This window comes from Hyla sarda, chromosome 2 (genome assembly GCF_029499605.1).
Source record: "Hyla sarda isolate aHylSar1 chromosome 2, aHylSar1.hap1, whole genome shotgun sequence".
NCBI lineage: Eukaryota > Metazoa > Chordata > Amphibia > Anura > Hylidae > Hyla > Hyla sarda.
Window position 1 is genome coordinate 344084301 of NC_079190.1, and position 17995 is coordinate 344102295.

Sequence of the window (17995 nt, forward strand, 5' to 3'; positions counted from 1 at the left end):
TGTCTATGAACTCCATCTCCGTTCTCCTCTTCCTCTCCCAGTTTCCTCCGGTGTGCTTGCTGTTGGGCATTTTGTTTCAGCTCACCAAGATGATTGGGTCGACCTTCTCCCCGGGGCTGAATTCTCATATAATCATAAGGATTCTGAGTCCACAAGGTTGTTCACCATTTTTGTTGTCTATGAACTCCATCTCCGTTCTCCTCTTCCTCTCCCAGTTTCCTCCGGTGTGCCTGCTGTTGATGAGCTGGTCCGTGACTTCTCCACCATCTGGCAACAGACCCGACAGACCCGACAGTGCATGAAGGCACAAGCTGATAAGAGTAGAAGACCTCCCCCTGTCCTTCTCTCCTGGTGACATGGTGTGGCTTTCATCCAAGTACATCCGCTTCAAGATACCATGTTACAAGCTTGTTCCTCGCTACCTTGGTCCCTTTGAGATTCTGCTAAAAATTAAACCTGTCTCCTACAAACTCCGTCTACCTGCTACGTTATGTATTCCCAAGCCTCCTCAAGCCTCTTGTCATAAACCGATTTTCTAAAAAGAATCTTGTCCCCACACCTGTCTCCGGCTCTTCTGAAGTCTACAAAGTTAAAGGGATTCTTGCCACTAAAACCGTGAGATGTAAACAATTTTTTTTCTTATCGACTGGGAGGGTTAAGGTCCTGAGGAGAGATCTTGGGAGCCTGAGGAGAATATCCTGGACCGTGACCTTCTCAGGAGTTTTCTGAATCATAAAAGGAAGGGGAGACCAAAGGGGAGGGTACTGTTACGTTATGCTCTCCGGCAGCACACACTGGCCGTGAGCGCATGGTCCTGTTACCTGCTGCTGCTGGCGGGGCTGGGATTCGCATTGTGGGACGCGCCTGCATGCGAATTCCAGCCCGTTACTCACCTGGTGCTTCTCCTGCCCCACCTATGCCTCTGCCTCTCTGCTCTGGTGCGCTTGTCCCCGTCCCCTAGGGCGCGCGCATCGGAGCTTTAAGATTTAAAGGGCCAGTGCGCCCTTTAGTGAAGTAACACCTGTGGCTCATTGATAAATTCCTCCACCTCCAACACTTCCCTGCTGGATCTTTGTTGCCCTAGAGCCTTAGAGAAAGCATTCCTGTGTATTGCCTTGCCGTGTATCATACCTTTGCTCCGTGACCTGACCTTGCTCCTTTGCCGCCTGCCTACTGACCATCTGCTATGTTCCTGACTACGCTACTGTGCCGCCTGCCCTAACCTCCTGCTATCTAGACCACAAGTTGCCTAATCCCACCTATGCCTTGAATCTCCTCAGCCGCCTGTGTGGTCGAGCCATGCCAAGGGTAGCGACCTGGGTGCCGCCTGCCGCAGCAAGTTCATACCACTTTGCGTTGGGCTCTGGTGAAAACCAGCGGCACCTTAGACTCCGCTCCCTGGTGCGGTCCGAGTCTACCACACAGGTCCAGCGGATCCACTATCATCTTTGTTCCAGTCTACTGAAACGTGAGTGTTACAGGCTGATTTCAATTTTATTTTATTATTTTATATTTTTGCCAGTAAAGGAAATTTAATATTGTCTGATGCATTGAGCAACATGAGCAACAACATTAATTTATAGAGGACCTCATTATATGTAACAACCATAGCAACAAAATGTATTTTAGATAAAATACGCATTATGCATTATATCTTATATTATGTTCCATATCCTATGTAAGATGTTATACATTAGAGGATATATTTAATTATTTTCTAATTTCTTCCTTCTTCAAAACAAATTGAGAAAATTATAAATCCTATGCCCACTTAACTATTAAAGGAGTTGTATAACACAAAAAATTGGGGTCTGCTTATTTTGTACCTATCACTCTTATCTAATAGCTGTGTCTGGTATTCTAGTTTCGTCATATGCAAATGAATGAGGCTGCACTACAATAGCAAACATAGCTAGTGGACAAGAGTTGGTATGTTTCTGGTATGTATTTTTTATTTTTTTTTCTAAATAGTTCTATTTAAGCTGTAAAGTTCACAAAAGAAATCTGTACCAACCCACCCTACTCTTCCACTGCTGCCATTCTTACAGAACCCCATCCTATGCAGAACTTCCTGGTGTTGAGGAATTACCCACTCATCCATATCAGTGGACACAGCTATGTCCCCCCTCAGTGAATAATAATATTTCCTTGTGTCAATACCAACACCAGGAAGTGGGACTAAGCCCCATTAGAGTGGAGAGTAGGGAAGGTGAGTATAGCTTTTTTTTTTTAGTCCCCAGAATACCTCTTTAAGGGCACATAGATATGATGAAATACTGGGAATGAAAAGTAGTTGAATTGATGCATTTTGATTTAAACCATTCAAGAATCCTGAGCAGTATGAGCTTTCAATATAGAAAAAAAACACAGAAACATAGAATGTGTATAAGAACGATTTGGCCCATCTAGTCTGCCCACTGGGTGGCATTTTTTTTTTACACGTGAACGCATGGAATATTTTGCAGAAACCCATCCTTTCAAATGCTTTAAAAGACTTCATCTTATCTGTATATTGGGAATAAAACATGAAATAACAGGTTGTTATTTGACTAAACACAAAAAGTGAACAGATCTACTACTAGCTCTTCATGTACCAAAATGTAATAGATGGGGATAAGTGAGGTATAAAATGGTAAGCTGCCCCAGTCATTCTAGCCTTACTCCAAGCTAAACCTTTGCAGTTAACACTGAAAGCTGACCTAAATAAATATGCAGAGGGTTAACACGTCAAAGCAAAATATGTAATAACACGCTACTCCAAAAGAGGGCACTCTCTCTGAACACACGCCAATAAAGTTCAGTAACCACTTCCCAACCAGAGGTCTATTCCACACATTAACAGCTCTATTAAATCCAACCAGTCTATGGGAAGCATCATCTCAGGTTACAATGCTAGCAGTCCTCTCTTACTACGTATACTTGTCTATTGAGGTGAATGATGCCCCAGTGACATGTTGAAAATTGTCTAACCTTCCTCATTCCAGTAAGTTGTTAATGGCTAGGAACAAATGCCGAGGAATTTGGATATTTTCTTAGTTGAGCCAAACTATTCATGTTATGTTCTGTTCAGGGGATTTCTAAAGGTTTTTTTTTTTTGCTTCGAAAATGTGTACACATACAGAGCATATGTGTAATGCCTGCAAAGTGAAACAACTTCTCAGAGAAACAACATAAAAGCCAAGTTATTCATCTCTCCAGCCCAAGAACAAAAAGAAGGGAAGAAATCAGCAGCACAGGATAGGAAGATAGACATCTGATAGGTACAATGAGATATGACAGGAGCACATAGCTGCTATAACAGTATCAGTGCACATGGCTTGACTCCTACCTGGGTTCCTGTAAGTGTCCTCACAGTATGCTGTTGGATTACTCAATATCAGCTGATAACCTGGGAAATGGCTGAGAAGTCAGCTGACCACTCTTCCTAGCTGGCCTCAGTTTAACTGCTCGTCTCCATAGCACTTTGTCATGTGAACTACGACACAACCAGCTGTCAATGCTTTTTTTTTTCCTTTTTTCTTTTTTTTTTTTTTTTTTTATAAAAAAAGGGGAAATGGGCCCCTCTGTTCCCACCCCTTCCTTCTTCCTCTCATTTTTCTCTCTTCCCCCTCCCCTTCATTCTCTCTGTAGCTCATTCAACTGTCAGTCTGCTGGGGAGGAGGGGGGGACCTGGAATAAGGAGTTCTTGTGCAAATCAGCATGGATGATAAACTGCATGATCTGGATCAATAGTGCACAGGGGTGCCAACTCCGAATGAGAGGAAAGCAAATCTATATAACTAACTTTGGATGGTTAAAAAAAAAGAGATGAGAGGGAGGGGATATAGGAGTAGAATGTGAACCACATTCCTCAAGTCCCAGTCAGCCCTGGCAGGCTAGGAGGTATTTTCAGTCACAGTACATAAATGCATTAGTCAGACCCAGAGACCACACACTTTGTACCACTACCAAGCTTGCAAAGAACAGCCCAATGTAAGCAATAAGACCCCATTCTCATAAAAAATAAAACACACAACAATAGGATACTAGTTTAATAGAAAAAAAAACTTTTCTTTCCTGTGGTTGATCTCATGATTGTATAGTACAAGTATAGTACAATTTACTGATAAGACTGCTGGTTCTACACCTGTTATCTTTAGCATCTACAAAGTTTGGGAATCAGATAACGTTTGTAATGTTGTTGTTGTTGTTCCTTTAAAAAAAAAAAAAGTTTGGGAACCAGATACAAGTCATGTCACATGGCATCATTCTTACATTCCTAAGTGTAGCCATATAACAGCATATTTTGTCTTTGGTATCATTTTTTTTTTTTTTTTACAGAACCCTTTTCTTATTGGATTAAATTGGAGGAAGAACATTTATCACAAGATGTACAGAAGGAAAACTAAACAAAACAAAACCCAAAAATGTAATTCAGTCAGTGCCAACCAAGCCTAGAATTGCCATTCTTTTGATTTCTCTATATATATATTTGCAAAATGAATGCATTTAATGTCTAGTAGAATTAACATATATGCATTCAGCATGACTGGCAGCAATAGAGAACAATGTAGAAATCTGTGTTATTTTTCCTCTCTATAGGTTCGCCTTCACATATCTTTTGAAATGACATGTCAAAAAATGTCATCGTTTCATGAGCAGAGACCCAAACCAATTACTAGGTGTCAAGAGGGCTGTAATGAAGCTTCCAATAGCTTTCAATGAGCTTTTTACCCTCTTTAATAGTCTAAACAGTTCGACACTGTCTTTAAATGGTTTAGAAAGTGTTTTTAATGTGCGGCTGCTGTTGAGAGGAAGGAAATGGGAAGACACAGCCAGCGATCATCACCCATTTCACCACCTAAGTAACAAAAACAAAATAGTTGTGTCTGACTTCTAGAACAAACATTGCTGTTTCCTCCAGGGTGATAAAGTATGTCCAATGAAAGCTGTAATTTACTATTTGCCCTTGGATTACAACTCCCAGCCGCTGCCAGACAGAACACAGTAAGAAAGGCATTTTACCACAGCTTGAACGTTATATTGCACATGTCACAGAAACAAACATTACCACTTATTTATGCTCTCTTTTAGCAGACACTTTGCAAACATTGACTGTCCTACCTTTGGCTATTGGTGATGTCTTCCTGAAGACCCATAGAGTATTATTCTTCCGCTTTTGCTCTTGCCTATAGGAAGAAGGAGAACAAAAATGTTGCTACTTACTACTGCTTCTGTATTGTCTGTATTGTCATCTAACATTCACAGGCAAATACCACTTAAGAGGAAATGCTACATTTCATCACGCTTTTCAGATGATACATAAGCAAAAATTAGTTTATATTCATAACTTTACCACTGCCCCCACTGATCTGCAGCCTTGAATTCCCCAATGGGGATTTGGGAGAGTCCCCGTGTCATAGTGATTAAACTAACATGTCAGCGGGAAAACGTGCTATGTGTTCTGGAATTTCTGTTTAGAAAAGTCCTTGCTTGAAATACAAATGTCTGATACTAGATATCACAAAGACACTTTTTTTATGAGTGCTCATGACTCATATTCAATGCCCTGTGGCTTTGTGGTTAGACTGTGTTCAGCGCAGAAGAAGAAAAAATATTCAGCACTGACATTCCTTGGTCTCATATATTTACTGATAATAAAATAAAGAACCTCGTAGTTTATCCCTTAAAGGTTTCATCCAATATAGTTTATATATTTACATATTTAAATATATTATGTAGAGATTTATATATCAGCAGCCCACAGGTCATAAAGTTATTATTACACATGGTAGATAAGAAATGATTCTGGTTATTTCCTCATGCTCGACCACATACTGCCTGCTGTAACCTTCTTCCCCAGTCAACTCAAAGTGGTGCTTCTACAGTCATCCAATACCACAATAGAGACATGAATGACTATAGCAACTACAGGGAAGTCCCTATGGGTTAGACATTTCTAGAAGTCCCACAAAAAAAAAAACTGATGTCAATGGGCATCTTAACCCAGACTATATTATGAGTGAGTGTCAAAATGATTTAAGAGGAAAACCCCTTAATTTTTTAGGCTGCGTTCACACGGCCATCCAGACCTGTCCCGTTCTTCTCCTGTCAAAAATAAAAATGGACTTTAAAGAAAAAAGGACAATAACGGATGCAAACAGGTGTTATTCGTATGTATCCATTATTGTTTAGTTAATAACCCCCCCAAAATATAATTTTTTTTGTTCTCGAATGCTCAGAAGTAAAAACGGATCAAAAAACGGATTGAAAAAACGGATGCAAATGGATGGCATTAAAGGCTCATCCGTTTTCCATAAACTTCAATGTTAAATTTACTGTATCTGTTTTGTCTTCCGTTTTTTTTTTTTTTTGACGGGAGAAAAAATACTGCATGACCGTCTTTTCTCCCGTAAAACAAAACAAATGGAAATAAGTGCAAAAGGTTGCAAACGGATGTGAAAGGATTGTAAACAAAAATACCATTGACACCAATGGGATTATTTTTCAACTGTTTGTAATCTGTTTACAAGCAACAATATTGGAACCTGAACGGGAAAAAAAACGGTGACAGACCATATCTGGCAGCTCACCCCATTCTAGTTAATGGGACAGAGCTGTAGTAAAAGGTACAGAAATACAGTGACATGTAAAATCAATGAAGTGGGTCAGTACATTGATGGCTAATCCTATAGTCCAGCAACTGAAAATCTGGAAAACCTTGTTAAGCCTATTATTGCCCTTGTACCTTCATTAAAAACCACAATATTGCTGAATATCAAAGTAGACTTAAAGGGGTGCTCAATCAACTGGTGCCAGAAAGTCATGCAAATGTTTAAATTACTTCTATTTAAAGATCTTAATCCTTCCAGTACTTCTCAGCTGCTGTATGCTACAGAGAAAGTTGTGTAGTTCTTTCCAGTCTGACCACAGTGCTATCTGCTGCCATCTCTGTCCATGTCAGGAACTGTCCAGAGTAGAAGCAAATCCCCATAGCAAACCTTTTAAATAGAAGTAATTCACAAACCTATATAACTTTCTGGCCCCAACTGATACAACAACATTCATTTTTCTCCATAGTACCTCTGTAAGGCTTTCTCTTTGATTATATGAAACTGATCCTATTGTGTGGGTCAGGTAGGAAAATGCGTACTCAGGTGGAAAACTTTTTTTTTTTTTAATCAACAGGTGCTACAAACCAATTTGTAAATTACTTCTATTAAAAAATCTTAACACTTCCAGTACTTATCAGCTGCTGAATACTACAGAGGAAATTATTTTCTTTTTGGAACACGGATCTCTCTGCTGACATCACGAGCACAGTGCTCTCTGCTGACATCTCTCTCCATTTTAAGAACTGTCCAGAGTAGGAGAAAATCCCCATAGAAACCATGTGCAGCTCTGGACAGTTCCTAAAATGGACAGAGATGTCAGCAGAGAGCACTGTGCTCCTGATGTCAGCAGATAGCACTGTGTTCCAAAAAGAAAATCATTTCCTCTGTAGTATTCAGCAGCTAATAAGTACTGGAAGGATTAAGATTTTTTTAATAAAAGTCATTTACAAATCTTTTAACTTTGTGGCACCAAAGTACCCCTTTAATGATGAGATAAGACTTTTTTTCAAATCAAATGATGCCAGAAATGTATAGTTGTAAGTTACTAACGTCAAGTCTTATCAGCTGCCGTATGCCATGGAGGAAGCCATGTAGTTCTTTCCAATCAGACACTGTGCTACTTGCTGCCACTTCTGTCCATGTCAAGAACTGCCCAGAGCAAGGGAGGTTTGGGACAGTTCCTGACATAGACTGTGGCAGGTGGGATCTGTGTGTCAGATTAGAAAGAGCTACATAACTTTCTCCAGGGCATACAGCAGCAAATAAGTACTGACAAACTTATTTTTTTTTTGTTTGTTTGTTTGTTTATCCGGGGTTCTCCACTTAACACAACCCTTATTTGTTTGAAGTGTTCCTGACATAAATTCTGGTGGAAATTTTTTTTTTTTTCTGGCAATGCTGTAAAAAAGTCTCCTGATGTTTGTCTCCTCTATTTCTGAGACAAGATATCGAAGTAGGTCCTGCCTGCTCAGCCAATTACTGGCCAAGATCAAGATTTAAGCAGATCACAAAGTATTTCCTGCTGGTAAATCCAGCGATCAGCTGTTATGTGCAAACCTTGGCTGTAAAAGTTTAGTAAGAAATTATCTGCAGCGGCACCATAGGGGAAATTAGGCATTGTACAGTCTCCACTAAAATCAATGTATTCTTTGTTTTAGGCATTGACCGAACCAATTTTTTATTTTATTTTTTTCTTGAAAGACTGTGACACATTAAAGATGTATCAAGTCTTATCTTGATTCCTGGCACATTATCTCAATATGTTATCCTAACTTCAGGAAAGCAGCACAATATCATAACACATTGCACAAACCTAAGTTTAAAGGGATTGTCCAGGAACAGAAAGATTTTTATATCTGCCTGGGGACAGGTAAAACCTAAGAAAAAAAACATATCCCTCTACTGTCCCTTGTCTCTGCTTGTCACCTCTGTTTCTAAGTTCCTGCGACACATTAGTGCCCACAGTTACTGCCTGCTCAGTCAAGCCAATCAAAAGCCACAGCGATATCCCCCTTAATCGATGACTAGCAGGGCTGACATCAGAAATTTTGATTTGTGATTTCACGATATGAATTTTGCCCATACCGCAATACCGGTCGGGCCCCTCCCCCCCTCGAATGAGGGAATTTGCCGCAGCGCGTTGTCCCCACATCGGGGGAACTATTCATATGTGACCCGCTAGCACTGTTCTGCTTTTCTTTGCCCCCCCCCCAATGAATTATCAGCTGCACTGTCCCCACATCTGTCACCACATCATGTCACCCTCAAGCGCTCCTCTGCTCACCCTCCTATGAGTTGCGGGCCGCCGGCGCTAGAAATCTGTACTGTACTACAAATAATGTTGCCTTGGGCTTAAAAAATAAACAAAATAAACTTTAACATACCTTCCTACGTTCCCCCGTTGGTCCAAATTCCACCCATCACCGGCCTCACCTGCTTCCTGGAGATGGGAACGTCACAAAGCCGTCAGCCTATCACCGGCCGCAGCGATGTCCCACCTCGGCCGCTGGGAGAGAAGCGGCGCCCAGGTCACATGGATGGGGGGAGGGATACCGTTAAATACCGTGGAACTGCCATCACTTACAAAAATATCGTGATACACGTTTTTGCTCATACTGCCCAGCTCTAATTACACTGCCCCAGATAGTATTAGATCCTCTGTGCAGCTGTATAGTATGAGGTCCCAACATTGTCCCTATAGATTAGCAGGCCCAAACATTGCCCCCATGTGTTATTATGCCAGAAACATTATCCCATAGTATATTATGCCCCTCACATTACCTCATAGTATATTATGCCCCTCATTTTGCCCCCATTGTGTATTACCCCCCTCATATTGAACCCAATTGTATATTATCCCTCTAATTTTGTCCCCATTGTATATTATCCCCTCATATTGCTCCCCTTTCTGTAATATCCCCTTCATATTGCTCCCCTTTCTATATTATCCCCCTCATATTGCTCCCTTTTCTATATTATCCCCCTCATATTGCTCCCCTTTCTATATTATCCCCCTCATATTGCTCCCCTTTCTATATTATACCCCTCATATTGCTCCCCTTTCCATATTATCCCCTCATATTGCTCCCCTTTCTATATTATCCCCCTCATATTGCTCCCCTTTCTATATTATCCCCCTCATATTGCTCCCCTTTCCATATTATCCCCTCATATTGCTCCCCTTTCTATATTATCCCCCTCATATTGCTCCCCTTTTTATATTTCCCCTCATATTGCTCCCCTTTTTATATTATCCCCCTCATATCACTCCCCTTTCTGTATGATCCCCCTCATATTGCTCCCCTTTCCATATTATCCCCTCATATTGCTCCCCTTTCTATATTATCTCCCTCATATTGCTCCCCTTTTTATATTTCCCCCTCATATTGCTCCCCTTTTTATATTATACCCCTCATATTACTCCCCTTTCTGTATGATCCCCCTCATATTGCTCCCCTTTCTATATTACCTCCCTCATATTGCTCCCCATTTTAAATTATCCCCCTCAAATTACTCCCCTTTCTATATGATCCCCCTCATATTGCCCCCATCGTATATTATCCTCTCATAGTGCCCCCTTTTGTATAATATCCCCCTAATATTGCCCCCCCCCCATCATATATTATGCCCCTCACAGCTTGAAAAAAAAAATCACTCACCTCTCCTTCGTTCCCCTGCAGCTGCTGGCGCTCCTCTTTTCTCCTGTGCAGACAACCTCTTGCTAAGCCGCTGCCACACAGGAAGCCCAGGCTGGAGTGACAGAACTGCGCTTTTTCTTTTTTCCTTTTTAAAGCGGCAAACGGGCGGGCAATAGGGCGGAGAGGGAGGCGGGTGATGGACCAGCCTGGTGATAGAGGAATGCAGCCTATGCTTGGCACCAGGGGCGGACACAGACAGCAGAGGGCCCCTGTGCAAAGAATGTGCCTGTGCACCCACACACCCCTCCCCCAAAAAAAAAAAACTATGCCATAACATTGCACTGCAACTCATATATATCTGCATTGGGTAGGCAGCAGTTTCCCCACATTAGGTTGCATAGTTTCCCCACATTAGGCAGTATAGCATATTTTCCCTACATTAGGTAGCATAGTTTCCCCACATTAGGTAGCATTGCATAGTTTCCCCACATTAGGTAGCATAGCATAGTTTCCCCATATTAGGCAGCATAGTTTCCCCACATTAGGTAGCATAGCATCGTTTCCCCACATTAGGTAGCATAGCATAGTTTCCCCACATTAGGTAGTATAGCATAGATTCCCCACATTAGGTAGTGTAGCATAGATTCCCCACATTAGACAGGGTAGCATAGATTCCCCACATTAGGCAGCATAGCATAGTTTCCCCACATTAGGTAGTGTAGCAAAAATTCCCCAAATTAGGCAGCGTAGCATAGTTTCCCCACATTAGATAGCTTAGCATAGATTCCCCACATTACGTAGCATAGCATAGATTCTCCACATTAGGTAGCGCAGCATAAATTCCCCACATTAGGCAGCGCAGCACAGTTTCCCCACATTAGGTAGCACAACCCCCCTAAAACACACATACTCTTACTCTCTCACCTGGCCTGTGCTACTTACATCTACCTGCGTGGACTTCCATGCAGAGGTGCACGCTATAAGTGACGTCATCGCTCGTGCCGCGCAGGATGTCGACATCCCGTTGCGGCGCTTGCAATGGCGTCACTCACCTCTGCCAGCAAGTCCCCAAAGGCAGATGTAAGTAGCAAAGGATCAAAGGATTCTGACTGATTGACTGACTGTACGTAGTCAGTCAAACAGTCAGCGAGCAGTGTATAGTGGCGGGCCCCCAGTGGTCAGTGAGTGACAGACACAGTCTCTCACTGACAAGCTAAATAAAAAATAAATAAAGACAGGGCCGTCCGGCCCCACCTGAACTTCCGCCCCTTACAGGAGTATGGGTTGTAACCCCCTGATGGCGGCCCTGATGACTGGCTGAGAGGGAAGTTACAGCAGAATCATATGACACATCTCAGAAACCAGCAATGATGAGCAAAAATTGGGAGCCACCAAAACTGCAGCTGTGGGGGATCAGGGTAGGTGAATATGGTTATTTTTTTATGCTAAACATGCTCCCAGCCAAATATATTAAAAAATATCCTGAAACAGCACACTGCTGAGTCGGGTTTACTAGCTCAAGATAATCTGTAGGTGTCTGAGGAACAGATGAATTGGTGCACAAGATGTTCACCCAATATTCCGCTGCCAAATTAGCCACATATTGTATGTTCCATGATTGCTAAACCATTGCTCAGTATCAGCAGCTCTAGTTACTGACCTCATCACGGAGAGCACTTTCCCTATATACATAGACTTTCCTGCTAATCAAAAACATAAAAAGAAGCACAGAAATTCACCATCTGCTGAATAAAAGAATTCTCGCACAATCTAAGCAGAAGAGAACATTTGGCTGTGAAATTTACGTAGCTGAAACCAAGCTTTGTGTGAACACATTGCATTAAGCATACTTTTCATCTGAGCATTATATCTGTGGAACTGGAACTTTATGTCCTGATAATAATACGAGCGGAAAACCAGCCCCTATGACAATATTCTTACTCTTCTTTTTATCTAATGTGCTGATTATTTAGAAACATCTTGTCCAATTTCATACTTTATAAAATAAATAATACTGATGCCATTATGGTGCCTTTAGAACTATGAGACTGTTTTGGGCATTAGACAGGCAGTAGAGGGTTGCTGCTGCTGTGTTCTAAAGCCCCTTTTCAGGGTGGGTGCCTAAAATCTATAGAGACCAATGTATGAGACATATAGTGATTATATAATCTTATTACAATATATATTTTTAAGCATTTTATTAAAATGTACTTGTTAACAAAAGCTTTTTATATAATGTAGATAATACTAATGTGTATATTTTTTGGGCAAAAAAGCTGTCCCTTCAGCCATTAACTGTGTGTCTCTGTGAAGAGATCAAATACAGGAAGTGAGGGTGGCATAAACAGGGCTCTGTTCAGGCTCCTGGACTGTCAATCATCCTGATGAGTGAGCTGAGGGCATGTCACAGAGCCTCAGTGTACAGAGCCCTACTTGTCCTCAGTGTACAGAGCCCAGCTTGTCTTCAGTGTACAGAGCCCTGCTTGTCCTCAGTGTACAGAGTCCTGCTTGTCCTTAATGTACAGAGTCCTGCTTGTCCTCAGTGTACAGAGCCCTGCTTGTCCTCAGTGTACAGAGCCCTGCTTGTCCTCAATGCACAGAGCCCTGCTTGTTCTCTCTGCACAGAGTCCTGCTTGTCCTCAGTGCACAGAGCCCTGCTTGTCCTCAGTATACAGAGCCCGGCTTGTCCTCAGTGTACAGAGCCCGGCTTGTCCTCAGTGTACAGAGCCCTGCTTGTCCTCGGTGTACAGAGCCCTGCTTGTCCTTAGTGTACAGAGCCCTGCTTGTCCTCGGTGTACAGAGCCCTGCTTGTCCTTGGTGTACAGAGCCCTGCTTGTCCTTAGTGTACAGAGCCCTGCTTGTCCTCAGTGTACAGAGCCCTGCTTGTCCTCAGTGCACAGAACCCTGCTTGTCCTCAGTGTACAGAGCCTTGCTTGTCTTCAGTGCACCGAACCCTGCTTGTACTAAGTGTACTGAGCCCTGGTTGTCCTCGATATACAGAGGCCTGCTTGTCCTCAGTGGACAGAGGCCTGCATGTCCTCAGTGTACAGAGCCCTGCTTGTCCTCAGTGTACAGATCCCTGCTTGTCCTCAGTGTACAGAGCTTTGCTTCTCCTCAGTGCACAGAACCCTGCTTGTTCTCACTGCACAGAGCCCTGCTTGTCCTCAGTGTACAGAGCCCTGCTTGTCCTCAGTGTACAGAGTCCTGCTTGTCCTCAATGCACAGAACCCTGCTTGTCCTCAGTGTACAGAGCCCTGCTTTTCCTCAATGCACAGAGCCCTGCTTGTTCTCACTGCGCATAGCCCTGCTTGTCCTCACTGCACAGAGCCCTGCTTGTCCTCAGCGTACCGAGCCCTGCTTGTCCTCGGTGTACAGAGCCCTGCTTGTCCTTAGTGTACAGAGCCCTGCTTGTCCTCACTGCACAGAGCCCTGCTTGTCCTCAGTGTACAGAGTCCTGCTTGTCCTTAATGTACAGAGTCCTGCTTGTCCTCAGCGTACAGAGCCCGGCTTGTTCTCAGTGTACAGAGCTCCGCTTGTCCTCAGTGAACAGAGCCCTGCTTGTTCTCACTGCACAGAGCCCTGCTTGTCCTCACTGCACAGAGCCCTGCTTGTCCTCAGTGTACAGAGTCCTGCTTGTCCTCAATGCACAGAGCCCTGCTTGTCCTCAGTGTACAGAGCCCTGCTTTTCCTCACTGCACAGAGCCCTGCTTGTCCTCAGCGTACAGAGCCCTGCTTGTCCTCGGTGTACAGAGCCCTGCTTGTCCTTAGTGTACAGAGCCCTGCTTGTCCTCACTGCACAGAGCCCTGCTTGTCCTCAGTGTACAGAGTCCAGCTTGTCCTTAATGTACAGAGTCCTGCTTGTCCTCAGCGTACAGAGCCCGGCTTGTCCTTAGTGTACAGAGCCCTGCTTGTCCTCGGTGTACAGAGCCCTGCTTGTCCTCAGTGTACAGAGCCCTGCTTGTCCTTAGTGTACAGAGCCCTGTTTGTCCTCACTGCACAGAGCCCTGCTTGTCCTCAGTGTATAGAATCCTGCTTGTCCTCAGTGCTCAGAGCCCTGCTTGTCCTCAGTGTACAGAGCCCTGCTTGTTCTCAGTGGACAGAGCTCCGCTTGTCCTTGATGTACAGAGTCCTGCTTGTCCTCAGTGTACAGAGCCCTGCTTGTCCTCAGTGTACAGAGCCCTGCTTGTCCTCAGTGTACAGAGCCCTGCTTGTCCTCAGTGCACAGAACCCTGCTTGTCCTCAGTGTACAGAGCCTTGCTTGTCCTCAGTGCACAGAACCCTGCTTGTACTAAGTGTACTGAGCCCTGCTTGTCCTCGATATACAGAGGCCTGCTTGTCCTCAGTGGACAGAGGCCTGCTTGTCCTCAGTGTACAGAGCCCTGCTTGTCCTCAGTGCACAGAACCCTGCTTGTCCTCAGTGTACAGAGCCCTGCTTGTCCTCAGTGTACAGAGCTTTGCTTGTCCTCAGTGCACAGAGCCCTGCTTGTTGTCACTGCACAGAGCCCTGCTTGTCCTCAGTGTACAGAGCCCTGCTTGTCCTCAGTGTACAGAGCCCGGCTTGTCCTCAGCGTACAGAGCCCTGCTTGTCCTCGGTGTACAGAGCCCTGCTTGTCCTTGGTGTAAAGAGCCCTGCTTGTCCTCACTGCACAGAGCCCTGCTTGTCCTCAGTGAACAGAGTCCTGCTTGTCCTTAATGTACAGAGTCCTGCTTGTCCTCAGTGTACAGAGGCCGGCTTGTTCTCAGTGTACAGAGCCCTGCTTGTCCTCAGTGTACAGAGCCCTGCTTGTCCTCATTGTACAGAGCCCTACTTGTCCTCAGTGCACAGAGCCCTGCTTGTTCTCACTGCACAGAGTCCTGCTTGTCCTCAATGCACAGAGCCCTGCTTGTCCTCAGTGTACAGAGCCCTGCTTGTCCTCAATGCACAGAGCCCTGCTTGTTCTCACTGCACAGAGCCCTGCTTGTCCTCACTGCACAGAGCCCTGCTTGTCCTCAGTGTACAGAGTCCTGCTTGTCCTCAGTGCACAGAGCCCTGCTTGTCCTCAGTGTACAGAGCCCTGCTTGTTCTCAGTGCACAGAGCTCCGCTTGTCCTTAATGTACAGAGTCCTGCTTGTCCTCAGTGTACAGAGCCCGGCTTGTCCTCAGTGTACAGAGCCCTGCTTGCCTCAGTGTACAGAGCCCTGCTTGTCCTCGGTGTACAGAGCCCTGCTTGTCCTTAGTGTACAGAGCCCTGCTTGTCCTCAGTGTACAGAGCTCTGCTTGTCCTCAGTGCACAGAACCCTGCTTGTCCTGAGTGTACAGAGCCTTGCTTGTCCTCGATATACAGAGGCCTGCTTGTCCTCAGTGGACAGAGGCCTGCTTGTTCTCAGTGTACAGAGCCCTGCTTGTCCTCAGTGTACAGAGCCCTGCTTGTCCTCAGTGTACAGAGCTCTGCTTGTCCTCAGTGCACAGAGCCCTGCTTGTCCTCACTGCACAGAGCCCTGCTTGTCCTCACTGCACAGAGCCCTGCCTGTCCACCCACACTTCCTGTATTTGGACTCCTCACACAGGCAGTAGCTGCAGGGACAAAATATACACATTTTTATTACAAATATACATATAATGGTATTATCCACATTATATAAAAAAAAGTCTTTGTTAACTACAGGTACACTTTAAGCACTGTTGGAGTATTAGTGATAGATTTTTGACTAAAGGTCTGGACTCTATCACTTCATTTGGACGTGGCTATTAAGGTAGCAAGAGGAATTATACATGATTGGTGATTCCAAACAGCCTTTTGATCTTTCCCTTGCTGGCACTGAATATTCTTGCATGAAAATTCAGCTCCATTGTGTGGCATACATGACAACAATAAAAAGACTGACCTTTTACAAAAATGTGTTCTGTTTTTGCAACAGCTGGAGGCACCCTGGTCAGAAAACACTGGTCTATTGCATTGAGCAGATCACAGGTGTGTTGCAATGAGTGGGGTGGCTTATGTGAGGGAGAAAAGTTACATCTCACTTATAAACAAGGAATCATGAGACTTGTAGTTTAAGCAAACAAACTCCAACAGAAATTAGTCAGTTCACAAAAATATAGCCCCAGCTTTCTGGTAATCTCACATCATAGCCATTTAGCCCCAAGACAAGCACAGATCCTTCCTAAGCATGTCCATTACGGCTGGCAGGTATGTAGTGAAATCACTTTATGGTGGATAACCCCTTTTAGAAAAGTACTTTCAACTACATTACCGTGAGCAGATGAAACAATGCCATTTGTAGGCAGTGAAGAATATTTTTTTTAATCTTTTTAACAAATCTATAATGACAAGTCAGGATTATTAGAAGCAGTGCTGACTGCCTTTAGAATCTTATTCCAGACCTAAGTATTTCTATTGTTGGTACCACTATTTATATTTTCTAGTATTACTCATCCACAGATTTTAACATCCACTTATTCAGCACTCTATTTCTAAGTGTATTATTCCATGTAAGTTTATTATTGACTCCAACATTTTGTTCTTTGTTTGATACATAAATAGTGGGAAGAAAATGAACAATGATGTTAACATTATTTTAAAAATGCACTGTTTATGGCTAATGCTGTTTAAACATTTCTCCAAATATATATCAATACTTGTCTGATTAGAAATGATTGTCTGATTGTCTGGCTACAATATTGATGCATAATAGTGTCAAACACCTGAACCTTGCCCCTATCCCCACGGAACCCTATACTGTAGTAGAACTATGGAGAATGTGGGTGATATAGCTGTAAAACACATCTACTATCCCATATTTGCTTTTATACAAAACAGGTTCACTGAGGTGAAAATAACATTGTTCTTTTCTGTAAATCATTGCACTGTTGTTCCCTCTATGGTATTCTGGTATTCAGACCAATGGACTTATGATAGGCTTAAATCTGTGTCGGAGGCTCTCTTTGGGGCTTCTGTCACAGAATCTGTTCAAATACGGAACCAAAAAAAACATAGTCAACCTAATCTTTTTGTCAGGTTAAAATTGTATGAAATTATGGACTCCAGGCAGAACCTAAGGGACTAATAAGTCATTGGGGTCCATTAAGCACCATTGGTGAGGAGTTTTTTGCGTACAACTTAAAGGGGTACTCCGGTGGAAAACTTTTTTTTTTAAATCAACTGGTGCCAGAAAGTTAAACAGATTAGTAAATGACTTCTATTAAAAAATCTTGATCCTTTCAGTAATTATTAGCTGCTGAATACTACAGAGGAAATTCTTTTCTTTTTGGAACACAGAGCTCTCTACTGACATCACGAGCACAGCGCTCTCTGCTGACATCTCTGTCCATTTTAGGAACTCTCCAGAGCAGCATATGTTTTCTATGGGGATTTTTTTCTACTCTGGATAGTTCTTAAAATGGACAGAGATGTCAGCAGAGAGCACTGTGGTCATTATGTCAGCAGAGAGCTCTGTGTTCCAAAAAGAAAATAATTTCCTCTGTAGTATTCAGCAGCTAATAAGTACTGGAAGGATTAAGATTTTAAATAGAAGTAATTTATAAATCTGTTTAACTTTCTGGCACCAGGTGATTAAAAATAAAAAAAAGTTTTCCGCAGGAGTACCCCTTTAAGCAGATGTTTAAATTGCAAAGCAAGGAGGTGTGCCAGTCTGTACCACTTGAGCAGTTGATTCCAATTCTTGACACTTGACGAAGGCAATTTTTTGGCAACCATCATCAGCTCCAGGAAAGGTCCAGTTTGCTTTAATATCCTATCAGCTATCCACTAATGTCTCTTGCAT

General features: G+C 43.2%; 2 long non-coding RNA genes across 2 annotated transcripts in view; one reads left to right on the plus strand and one right to left on the minus strand.

The window, feature by feature from the left end:
• Positions 1 to 4395, plus strand: part of LOC130356513 (uncharacterized) — a 48029-nt gene extending 43634 nt beyond the window's left edge. Inside the window, exon 4 of the long non-coding RNA XR_008888905.1 lies at positions 4321 to 4395. This is a non-coding gene — a long non-coding RNA (uncharacterized LOC130356513). The remainder of the gene's footprint in view (positions 1 to 4320) is intronic.
• The window catches only part of LOC130356512 (uncharacterized), a 147233-nt gene that overhangs the window by 53474 nt on the left and 75764 nt on the right, over positions 1 to 17995 (minus strand). Inside the window, exon 2 of the long non-coding RNA XR_008888904.1 lies at positions 5104 to 5168. This is a non-coding gene — a long non-coding RNA (uncharacterized LOC130356512). The remainder of the gene's footprint in view (positions 1 to 5103; positions 5169 to 17995) is intronic.